Source organism: Mastomys coucha, unplaced genomic scaffold (assembly GCF_008632895.1).
Source record: "Mastomys coucha isolate ucsf_1 unplaced genomic scaffold, UCSF_Mcou_1 pScaffold4, whole genome shotgun sequence".
In the NCBI taxonomy this organism is placed as follows: Eukaryota; Metazoa; Chordata; class Mammalia; order Rodentia; family Muridae; genus Mastomys; species Mastomys coucha.
Window position 1 is genome coordinate 56,619,261 of NW_022196910.1, and position 12,792 is coordinate 56,632,052.

Here is a 12,792-nt window from a genome sequence, read left to right on the forward strand (position 1 = left end):
AGAGTTTAATGAAAATGAAGCCACAACATACCCAAACTTATGGGACACAATGAAAGCAGTGCTAAGAGAAAATCTCATAGCTCTGAGAGCCTTCAAAAAGAAACTGGAGAGAGCATACACTAGCAGCCTGATAGCACATCTGAAAGCTCTAGAACAAAAAGAAGCAAATTCCCCCAGGAGGAGTAGACAACAGGAAATATTCACAGGTCTGACATCAACCAAGTGGAAACAAAAAGAACTATACAAAAGAATCAACCAAACTAGGAGCTGGTTCTTTGAGAAAGTCAACAAAATAGATCAACCTTTAGCCAGACTAACTAGAGGGCACAGAGACAGTATCCTAATTAACAAGAGCAGAAATTAAAAGGGAGACATAATAACAGAAACTGAGCAAATCCAAAAAATCATGAGATCCTACTACAAAAGCCTATACTCAAAAAACTGGAAAACCTAGATGAAAGGACAATTTCTTAGACAGATAAGAGGTACCAAATTAAATTAAAATCAGATAAACGATCTAAACAGTCCCATATCTGGTAATGAAACAGAAACAGTCATTAATATTCTCCCAACCCAAAAAAACTCAGGACAAGTGTTAGTGCAGAATTCTATCAGACCTTCAAAGAAGATCTAATACCAATATTCCTCAAACTATTCCACAAAATAGAAAAAGAAGGTTACTCTATCCAATTCATTCTATGAAGTCACAATTACTTTGATACCTAAACCACACAAAGACCCAACAAAGAAAGAGAACTTTAGAGCAATTTATGAATATAGATGCAAAAATACTCACTAAAATTCTTACAAACCGAATCCTAGAACACATCAAAATCATCATCTATCATGACCAAGTAGGCTTCTTCCCAGGAATTCAGGGATGGTTCAATATATGGAAATCCATCAATGTAATCCATTATATACACAAACTAAAAGGAAAAAAAACCCATATGATCATCACATTAGATGCTGAGAAAGCATTTGACAAAATCTAACACCATTTTCTACAAATGGTGCTGGTTCAACTGGCGGTTAGCATGTAGAAGAATGCAAATCGATCCATTCTTATGTCCTTGTTGCCGGCTTGACTGGCAAATCTGGGCATAGGACCCCCGCTCCGTTGGGTGCTTTTTGTACTGGAGATTATTGAGTACCTGTAAACGCAAGTGGGTAAGAGAGAAAAATGGACACGGACGCCATGTAGCTGTATCGAGAGATGTGTGTTTACCATAGGATCACTGAGTTTAAATAGTCACACTCAGGAACTAGACCCAGGGGAAATCGAAACCTGCCCGTGTAACATAAACACGGGAAAATCCATAAACACCAGACCGGAGGAGGATCTTGAAAGGAAGATCTGGTAAGCTTTTAACATAGTCATGAGACCTGTCAGTCTTTGATCTAAGGGGCTGCAGTCAGTTCCTCACCGCGGGTGTCCAGCTCCAGCTTGCAGCCTGTTGGGGCTGCTTTACAGAAACCAAATTGCTCCCAAGCAAAGGGGGAAGGAGTCCACAGTTCACCCTTTATTAATTTCAAAGCAAGATGCAGGATTGAAACCGAAACAATTCTTGGTTTTTAGCATAGATGTGATAGCAGGAAAACAGCATACCAGTCTGTATACAAAAGAGCACTTCGAACGGGGAGTTCTGGCAGAGACAGGCTGAGTTTCATTTAGTTTCAGTTCTTTTGATGTTCCGAGCTGCATTGTCCACGTTAGATCTCAGGGGCCAGTCACTGGTGTTTCACGCCCCAGGCCTGTCACGGCTTTCTTTCGCTTCCGGAACCCGCAAAAGGGCAGAGTGGCAGAATACCACACCTTGTAACAAAGCTCAAGTTCAAGTGGACCAAGGACCTCCACATAAAACCAGATTCACTGAAACTAATAGAAGAGAAAGTGGAGAAGAACCTCGAGCACATGTATACAGGGGGAAATTTCTTGAACAGAACACCAATAGTTTATGCTCTAAGATCAAGAATTGACAAATGGGACCTCATCAAATTGCAAAGCTTCTGTAAGGCAAAGGACCCTTTCAATAGGACAAAATGGTAACCAACATATTGGGAAAAGATCTTTGCCAATCCTACGTCTGATAGAGGACTAATATCCAATATATACAAAGAACTCAATGAGTTAGACTTCAGAGAACCAAATAACCCTATTAAAAATGGGGTATATAGCTAAACAAAGAATTCTCAACTGTCGAATATTGAATTGCTGCGAAGCACCTAAAGAAATGTTCAACATCCTTAGTCATTAGAGAAATGCAAATTAAAATACCCCTCAGATTTCACCTCATACCAGTTAGAATGGGTAAGATCAAAAACTCAGGTGACAGCAGATACTGGAGTGGTTATGGAGAAAGAGGAACACTCCAGTATTGCTGGTGGGATTGCAAGCTGGTATAACTACTCTGAAAATCAGTTTGGTTATTCCTCAGAAAATTGGACATTTTCTACCTGAAGACCAAGCAATACCATTCCTGGGCATATACCCAGAAGATGCTCCAACATGTAATAAGTGTGGAGAGCTGAGGAACGCTGCACCTCAAAGATGGTATGGGCCTCCAACCCCTGCCAGTCGAAGGCGAGTGCTCAAGGGGTAAACAAGCCCTTTCATGGTTATGGGCGGGTCAACTGGCTCATTTTTTGCTGTGTGAGCCAGTAAGATTACGCCACGTGGCTTTACCTGAGTGGCTGACCATACAGTATTTAACCTGGGGGTTGGCTCTCCCCAGGGTCAGAAGAAGTCAGAAGCAGTCAGAAGAAGAAGTCAGAAGAATGTAAAAGGTTTCCTGAATAAACCGCAGGAGAAGATCTTGAGTGTGTGTCGCATCATCCTTGCCGGTTCGAGGGTGGTCGTGACAAATAATGGCACCTGTATGTTCATAGCAGCCTTATTTATAATAGCCAGAAGCTGGAAACAACCCAGATGCCCCTCAACAGATGAATGGATACAGAAAATGTGTACATTTACACAATGGAGTACTACTAAGCTATTAAAAACAATGAATTCATAAAATTTGTAGGCAAATGGATGGAACTAGAAAATATCATCCAGAGTGAAATAAGCCAATCACAAAAGAACACACATAGTATGTACTCACTGATACGTGGATATTAGCCCAGAAGCTTGGAATACCCAAGATACAATTCACAAACCACATGAAACTCAAGAAGAAGGAAGACCAAAGTGTGGTCTTTCTTAGAAGGGGGAACAAAATAGCCATGGAAGGAATTACAGAGACAAATTCTGGAGCAGAGACTGAGGAATGATCAACCAGAGACAACTCCACCTTGGGATCCATCCGATATACAGTCACCAAACCCAGACACTATTGTGGATGCCAGCAAGTGCCTGACAAATACAGAGGTGGATTTTCTCAGCCAATCATTGGACTGAGCACAGGGTCCCCATTGAAGGAGCTAGAGAAAAGACACAAGGATCTGAAGGGGTTTGCAGTTCCATAGGAGGAACAACAATATGAACTAACTAGTACCCTCAGAGCTCCCAGGGACTAAAACACCAACCAAAGAGTACACATGGTGGGACTAATGGCTCCAGCAGCATATGTAGCAGAGGATGGCCTAGTAGAGGGGAGGCTGTTGATCCTGTGAAGGCTCTATCCCCCAATGTAGGAGAATGCCAGGACCAAGAAGCAGGAGTGGGTGGGTTGATGAGCACGGGAAGGGGGAAAGGATAGGGGGTTTTTAGAGGGGTAAAGAGAAAGGGGATAATATTTGAAATGTGAATAAATAAAATGTCTAATAAAAGAAATAAATAATCATATACATACACACCCACGCATGCACACACACACACACACACACACACAGACTTCTATGATCAAACCCATTATTTGTGTAGTAAGAGAAACAAAATTAAAAGCTAATTAGTTTCCAGATTAGTTTCTTAATATTAAATAAAACAAAAGCAACTGATGAAAAAAGAAAATAATATAATACACCCAATATCTCTTTTGGAAAATAGATTGCTTTTGAGGGACTTTTAATATTCAAAGCATGAGTCTAAAAAATTACTGCTTCTGAGTTTCTATGCCCAGGTAGTCATGTCACTTAAAAAAAACCTTTTATAAGTTCCCTGTGAATGTAATATTATGCACCCCAATCCCACTCATTTCCCCCTCCACTTGCAATCTTCCCCCAAACCAAAGAAAACGAAATATTGTTATGGAAGCTGCTGTGTACTGTGTCCCATGGTATACTCTTGGTCTATACATTTTTGCTTGCGAATGTTCATTGCCATGACTGGTTGGTCTGGTATGAGGTCTCTGGCTTTTGCTATTCTATCAATACTGGAACCTCAATGGGACTTCTCTTAGACACCCTGCCATGTGCCTTGTGTCATGGAGATCCTGTAGTTTTAGATCTGCAGACCTGGCTTCTTCATGTACTCCAGTAGTTCACCAATGGAATAGATTTTGTGTTGGACCAACTCAAAGCCCTGGATCTGGGCCTGAGAGGTATCTGAGCTGGTCAGCTCACTGGCTTTCCCACTCTCACACCCTCAGGGCAGCTAATCCACAACTTTACCATCTTGGCCAGAATTACCATGGTGCCTAAGAAAGGGGTAGGGCCCTCTCTCCCAAGCATTGTGGATGGTGAGGGACATGGACAGTTTTCCCACTCTTGTGATCCTGGGTGATGTGTTTATAAAAAGATAGAGAAGGGATATGTTCTATGGAGGTGTGGTGAGTTATGGGGAAGGGGATGTTTCAGTGGGCCTATGCCAAGGCATCCCTTCCCCCTGAGGACATGACAGTATAGTATAGAATATAGAATAGAGTTTATTCAGGGCATGGGGAGGCAGTTAAGAGGGTAGTAGAGGCAGAGAAAGGCAGAGAGAGAGAGAGAGAGAGAGAGAGAGAGAGAGAGAGAGAGAGAGAGAGAGAGAGAGAGAGAGAGAGAGAGAGAGAGAGAGAGAGAGAGAGAGAGACAGAGACAGAGACAGAGACACAGAGAGAGACAGAGAGAGACAGAGAGAGACAGAGAGAGACAGAGAGACAGAGAGAGACAGAGAGAGACAGAGAGACAGAGAGAGACAGAGAGAGACAGAGAGAGACAGAGAGAGAGACAGAGACTGAAAACAGAAGTAGAAGAGTAGAGGCAGGTCATGAGCACATGGAGAGAGGGGGTGGGAAGGGAATGGGGAGAGGGAGGAAGGGACAGAGCAGGATCAAGAAGGGAAGAGGGCAAGAGAGCAATAGAACAAGAGTAAGAGAGGGAGTAAGGGGCAAGCAGCCCCTTTTATAGTTAGTCAGGCCTGCCTGGCTGTAGCCAGGTAACTGTGGGGAGGAGCATACCTGGCTATTGCCAGGTAACTGTGGGGTGGAGTTTAGACAGAATGCTAACACTTGGGTCAACTCTCTGCCTGCTATAAAAGGTGAAGGACGAGGGGGAGGAGTGCCATTGCCCAACAGACCAGAGGCAGGACCAGCTCACCCACACTCACAGCCTCACGGAGTTCTGACTCACTACTCAGCCATCAGGGGCAGTTCTATTGTGCTGCCCAGGTGAGGCCTTGCTCTTCAGAGTGCTGGAATAAGTGAGTGGCAGGGACAGATCTCCTGCTTTCAGAAACCCTTCAGGCAAACTCTTCTGCTCACCCTTGGTGGTGAGGGCAATAGGGAGGGAAGGGGAATCTCTCATTCACTGATGCCACCACTTAGCAGACAAGAGGCAGGACCAGCTCTCCCATACTCAGAAATACAGTCTGGCTCACCCACAACTTCCACATCCAAGGCCAGCTCTACTGTGCTTCCAAGGTGGGGTGCAGGGTCAGCTCTCCTGCTCTTGTAACCCCAGGGCCAGCTCTGCTTCCTGCTGTAGATGGCAATGGGCAAGAGGGGCAGGAAGGTATCTCTCCCTCATTGACACCACTGCCCAGATGAGTGGCAGGACCAGCTCTCCCACACTCATATCCTCAGAGGTTGGTTTACCTGCAACTCCTGCAATGTGCTCTCAGGGGCTCTCCTGAGTACCACAGCTGGCTATTGGCAGGGTCAGCTCTTCCATGATGTCCAGGCTAGGGTTGTAGCCAGTTATGCATAGACCCCAGACATCAACATGTCCGTAGGTGGCAACCCAGCCCAGGCACATCCACCTGAACTTTGGTGATAACAGACCTCTGCTGCTTTAGGGCCAAGGACCCAGATGTGGCAGCATTCCATGGTCTCAGCATAACTGGCTATTCACATCAGGATGCTCCTCACTACTCTTGAGTCTCCAGTTCTGCCTGTCTTCACAGTGCTCACACCCTTCTCCTTCTCTTCCATTTCTCCATCACTTACTTGCTCCTCTTAGTGGTCCATGGGTCTCTGAGTGTCTGGGGTCATCTCAGGAGTGGTCTCAGGAGTGCTATGCACTGTTCGAGCATTATGGTATTTGGCAAGGCCATCTTGGGCATGGTCTGGCCCCGGCCCAGCTCCGGCCCGAACCCAGCCTTCATAGTGAACAACTAGTGGTCTGTCTCAGACTAGCCTCCTACCCAGGCCCCATGGCACTGGTCTGGTAGTCATCTCAGGCTGGCTCCTCACCTGGCCTGCCCAAGTGACCTCATGTGAGAGTCTTCTGTCTCAGGCTCCCTCTCATCTCAGTATCAGGTAGGATTCTTCTATTCTGCAGCTTGCTCCTGGTCCTGGGAGCTGCCAGGGCCTGCTTGGCAGTCATCTCAGGCTAGCCCTCTATCCGTGCCCCCTAGTGCTGGACTGATAATTGTCTCAGGCTCGCTTTTTTTTTGGGGGGGGGATATTAGGCTATTAATCATTTAGATGTTTATAGACGAGAACACTAGGTGTAGAAATAGCCTCTCTCCAGTCTGGTCTACAGAGTGAGTTCCAGGATAGCCAGGGCTACACAGAGAAACCCTGTCTCAAAAAACCAAAACCAACCAAACAAACAAAAAGAAATAGTCTCTTCTCTCTGCCACCTACTGATGCACAGCAGCCATACCTGCAACACTTATAAGGGCAGGCAGAAAATATAAAAATTTTAAAACATAGTATGCTAAACTCTTATTGTGTAAGGACCACACACACACACACACACACACACACACACACACACACACACATATATATATTATATATACTTAAAATTTGGTATATAGTAGTATATACTACTATATACTATTGTGTAGACACTTATACCTCATAACTTTGTGTTAGTTTGAACTTTAATTTTTTAACTAAATATATTCTATCTGATGCTTCATTTTAAAAATTAGAACACCAGTAATTGGTTTCATTATGGTATTTTCATTCATAATTTCCATTTTTATCTTCCTCCCTACTTCTCTTCCAACCAACCCCAACCTCTAACCTTTCTTCCCTACTAAGTCTCTTTTGCTTTTATGTCATATATATTCTTTCATCCTCTGTGTCTTTAAAGCCTCTTTTTTGCCGCCTGTGGTACCTTCCCAATTATATGGCGTAGATGCACATTCACAGCCATATATGAATATATGCATGCATATATATGTGCTCTAGACTTCTGCACATATAAAAATTAAAATAGGCTATGCCTGAGAACAACAAAGTTTTGCTTTTTTCCTGAGCCTGAGTTACTTTATTCAACATAATAATCTCCAGATCAAGTTCCTTTCCTACATGTTTTACTATTTAATTTTTAATTTATGATTAAATAAAATTCCAGTTTTTGATTGTAGCACATACTCATCTCTTGTTGAACAATTAAGCTGGTTTCATTTTCTTGAAATTGTGAGTTGAGCAAAAATAAGATGAATGCTCAAGTACTTCTGTGGTAGTATTTAGAGTCTTTTAGGTATATGCTCAGGAATTGTATGGTTGAGTCATGTGCTAGTTTTAATTTTAGTTTTTTGAGAAACCTCCACATTGATTTCCATAATGGATGCAACATGTTATACTCTCATCAGAAGCAAATAAAGTTTGCTGATATGTAAAGATATTAAAATGCTTTCATTTAATTGTTCATCTTCTCTGTGCCCTTGAGATGTACAGATGAATAAAATTAAGATACTGATCTTCACAAAGCATTCTTTGCAAAATAGTTCATGCAGATTTAACCAATCCCCAGATAATTAAGAATAAATTATGTCCCGAGTGTAGAGTCCATGTGTTTATTAGGAAAATTAAGCTTGGCTGATGGGAAAGTGAGTTTATTGCATCAGCTCATTGGCTTACAATGTTTTTATCTTCCTGTATTGCTGTGATTTCCAAACAGGTATGTCATCATACATATTTCCCTGGAAATTAAAGAATTATTATGATTGAAGACAGAAGTTTTTTTTTTTTAATTATCCTTAATCTATTTTTTTACAGTCTAGTTGTTATCTCCTTCCTGGTCTGCCCCTCCAACTATTCCTCACCACATTCCTCCTCCCCCATCTCCAAGAGGATGTCCTCACTCCACCAGGCCTTCCCACTCCCTGGGGTCTCAAGTCTCTTGAGGGTTAGGTGCATCTTCTCTCACTGAGGCCAGACCAGGTAGTTCTCTACTGTATAAGTGTTGGGGGCCCCATAACAGCTAGTGTATGCTGCCTGGTTGGTGGCTCAGTAAGACAGAAGGTTTTATAGTGCAGTTCCTAGCCATATTTCTGTTCATATGGAAGGATTAAGAATATTATATAGAGAGACAGGCATATTTCCATGAGTTCAAGGCCAGTCTGGTCTACATAGTGAGTTATGTTCAGCAAGAGGTACATAGTAAGACCCTTCCAATATACATACACACACACATATATATATATTCATATATATAAAGCAATTTATTTTACTTCTATATGATACTAGAGATCTTTCTTGCAGTTAACTATGTGCTTAATCTATGTGAGGGGATCTTATGCAATATATAGATACAAGGTAAAATTGAATGCCAAAAATAATCTGAAGAATGTCATAACATATATTTCATATTTTGGGAAATTTTAAAATTACATTTCTAATGGGCATTATACATTTTTAATGTATAATTATACAATGTATGTAAGAATATTTTGTGTTTTAAATAAACTCATGTTATGTGTTATTTAAAATATTATTAATGCAAAAGAATTGGAGAATTTCTTCATCCATTGTCATTTTTAATAGTTACCTACTGCTAAGATGTCCAGCTCCTGTTATAGACAGACAGTAATATCACATAATAATGGAGAACTTATGCCACAGACATTATATTGCTTACCGGGTATTAGTATTAAACAGGGCAGATAGAAGTCATGTAGCTTAACCCTAATAACTTCAATAAAATAAATCTAACAACTTTGTATTTAATCTGAATAGTTAGTCTTCCATTATGGAAGCAATGCTATATTTTTGCAAAAAAGAAAAAAAAACTTCCTCATGAGTTCCCTTTAATTCTCAAAAAAGTAAGGATGAAAACACAAAGCAAATATTATAAAGCTCATTTTTAATTAAAATATTGTTTTAGTCAGGGTTTCTATTCCAGCACAAAAATCATGACCAAGAAGCAAGTTGGGGAGGAAAGGATTTATTCAGCTTACACTTCCACACTGCTGTTCGTTACCAAAGGAAGTCAGGACTGGAACTCAAGCAGGTCAGTAAGCAGGAGCTGATGCAGAGGCCATGGAGGGATGTTCCTTACTGGCTTGCTTCCCCTGGCTTGCTCAGCTTGCTTTCTTATAAAACCTAGGACTCCCATCCCAGGGGTGACACCACCCACAATGGACCCTCCCACCCTTGATCACTAATTGAGAAAGTGCCTTACAGTTGGATCTCATGGAGGCATTTTCTCAAGGGAGGCTCCTTTCTCTGCAATAACTTCAGCTTGTGTCAAGCTGACACACAAAACCAGCCAATACAATTGACCCCTTGTCAACTTGACACACAAACACATCACTATTAAGTCTCAACCCTTACTTTCTTTTTTTTAAAGAGTTTATTTACTTTATGTATATGAGTACACACTGTAGCTGTACTGATAGTTTTGAGCCTTCATCTGCTTGTTTTGAGAATTGACTTTTAGGACCTCTGCTTGCTTCAGTCAACCCCGCTCGCTCTGGCCCAAAGATTTATTTATTATTATAAGTACATTGTAGCTGTCTTCAGACACACCAGAAGAGAGCATCAGATCACTAGGGTGGTAGTGAGCCACCATGTGGTTGCTGGAATTTGAACTAAGGAGCAGTTGGTACTCTTACCTGCTGAGCCATCTCACCAGCCCCAACCTTTACTTTCTTATTCATCCCCAAGATCTAGATAACTTTAAAAGTCCCAGTCTTTTACATATTAAAATTTCAATCCCTTTAAAATATCCAATATCTTTTAAAATTCAAAGTCTTTTTACAATTCAAAGTCTCTTAACTGTTGGCTCCACTAAAATACTTTCTTCCTTCAAGAGGGAAAAATATTGTAGTTAAGCATGTGCTTAATCTATGAGTACAGTCACAATCAAAAGCAAAATCAAACTTGAACTGTCTAATGTCTGGGATCCATTCACAATCTTCTGGGCTCCTTCAAGGGTTTGGGTCACTTCTCCAGCTCTGCCCTTTGTAACACACACCTTGTCTTCTAGGCTCCAGCTGTCTGTTCTCCACTGCCGCTGCTGTTCTTTGTGGTCATCTCATAGTACTGGCATCTTCAAAACTCTGCTCTCTTCTGCTACAACTAGGCTTTGCCAATAGCCCATAGGCTTTCTTCATGGTGCCAGGCTCAAGTCCTTTGTAGAGGCTCACAGCCATCCATTGAACTGAGTATAGGGTCCTCAATGAAGGAGTTAGACCTATGGAGCTGAGGGGTTTGCAGCCCCTTAGGACAAACAACAATATGAACTAACTAGTACCCTCCGAGCTCCCAGGGTGTCAACCAGCAACCAAGGACTGCACATGGATGGGTCTGATTATTCTGGCAGCATGTGTATAACAGAGGATTGCAAATTTGATCATCAATAGGAGGAGAGGACCTCAGCCCTGTGAAGGTTCTGTGCCCCAGTGTAGGGGAATGCCAGGGCCAAAAAGTGGGAGAGGGTGGGGTGGCAGGCATGGGGAGGCAATAGGGATTTGTTTTTGTTGTTTTTGTTTGTTTTTTGGAGGGGAAACTTGGAAAGGAGAAATTTACATGTAAATAAAGAAAATATCTAATAAAACAAAATCAAAGAGAAAAAAATTTAAAGGTAGGCAGATTTTAAACTGCATTGAGAATCAGTATGATTTTCTTTTTTCTGAGTGATCTTACTTTGCTTCACTGGACCGTGTCCCCAAGCTTCTTTCTTTTGTTTTCATACTAATGCAATTATGGTTGATATTCCCTTGTTGTACATTCTCTTGTTGGCAATTTTTACTCAGTGAATTGGTCCCTTGAGCCAGTAGCAGAGACAATGGATAAAACTTTAATTATTCATTGTGATATGAGATAATGAATAAATCTTGATTATTTTAAAACATCTCCTCCAACGGTTTCTTTGTTCACCTTCATTCTTCCTTATCTCTCAGCAATCAAAGGAATAAACTCACTTTGGATAACATGAGGAAACGTAGATGAAAACATTTCCAATGAATCCCAAATTTGAGACCTGGGGGAGGGAGTTTTTAAAGAAATAGCAATGGACGATGCATGCACTCTTGTAGCTATTCTAAGAAGCTGTATATAATCACAGGTAAGCTGATCAGGAGGAGGGAGGTGGAAGTCTCTAAAAGTTAAACATCAATTCAGAGCTCAACTTTGTCAAATTTAAGATTTATTGTAATTATGTTTTGAAATGTGGCATGACATGCTAATTTACATATTTTCTGTTGGTTAAAAATAGAGATTTATTATCTCCATAATTCTCATTCTGTATTTGATGGACTTTTAGTGCTCTTTTGGAAATATATTCTTTAATAGTAGGTAATCTGCTGATATCTAAGATTTGATATTTGTATAAATTAATGAAAATTGCCAAATCTGAACCTCATTGCTTCAATTGAGAATAAGAATAGAAGTTTTACAAATATTTTAGAATGGTAAAATGAAATAAAATATATAAGTCTTTGATGATTGAGATGAACAAAGTCCTTAATAAATTATTACTACTGTGAATATGATGTCAAAATGAGAATTCATTCATCTTAAATGAGGTGTGCAGAAGGGAATCTACAGTTTATTGGCATAGAACTTAAACTGTCAGGAGGTATTAGTTATTTTTTCTACTAATAACTTTCTGTGAAAGTTATCCTTACAATTCAATTCTTGTTTCTCTAATAGCATTATTGTTAAAAAGTTATATATTTAGTATTAAATGAGACTTAATCATCTCTCTTGCCCTTAGTTTTCTTTTTTTTTGTTTTTTTTTATATTTTCTTTATTTACATGTAAATTTCTCCATTCCCAGTTTCCTCTCCAAAAAACAAAGAAACAAACAAAAACAACAAAACAAACCCCTGTTGCCTCCCACTTCCCCATGCCTGCCAACCCACCCTCTCCCACTTTCTGGCCCTGGAATTCCCCTACACTGGGGCACAGAACCTTCACAGGGCCAAGGTCCTCTCCTCCTATTGATGATAGAATTTGCAATCCTCTACTATATACATGCTGCCTGAACAATCAGACCCCTCCATGTGCAGTCTTTGGTTGGTGGTTGAGACCCTGGGAGCTCTGAGGGTACTACTTAGTTCATGTTGTTGTTCGTCCTAAGGAGCTGCAAACCCCTCAGCTCCATTGGTCTTTTCTCCAACTCCTTCACTGGCGACCCTGTACTCAGTTTGATGGATGGATGTGAGCCTCTACATCTGTGTTAGTCAGGTGCTGTCAGAGCCTCTCAGGAGATAGCTATATTTAGGCTGGCTTACCCCTCCTTCAG

The 12,792-nt window shown here is 41.1% G+C and overlaps 2 pseudogenes; both read right to left on the reverse strand.

Moving 5' to 3' along the window:
* Positions 1-6,764: 6,764 nt before the first annotated feature.
* On the reverse strand, positions 6,765-6,868 carry LOC116076620 (annotated as a pseudogene).
* Positions 6,869-6,919: 51 nt separating this feature from the next.
* Positions 6,920-6,991, reverse strand: LOC116076621 (annotated as a pseudogene).
* Between the last annotated feature and the right edge of the window lie 5,801 nt (positions 6,992-12,792).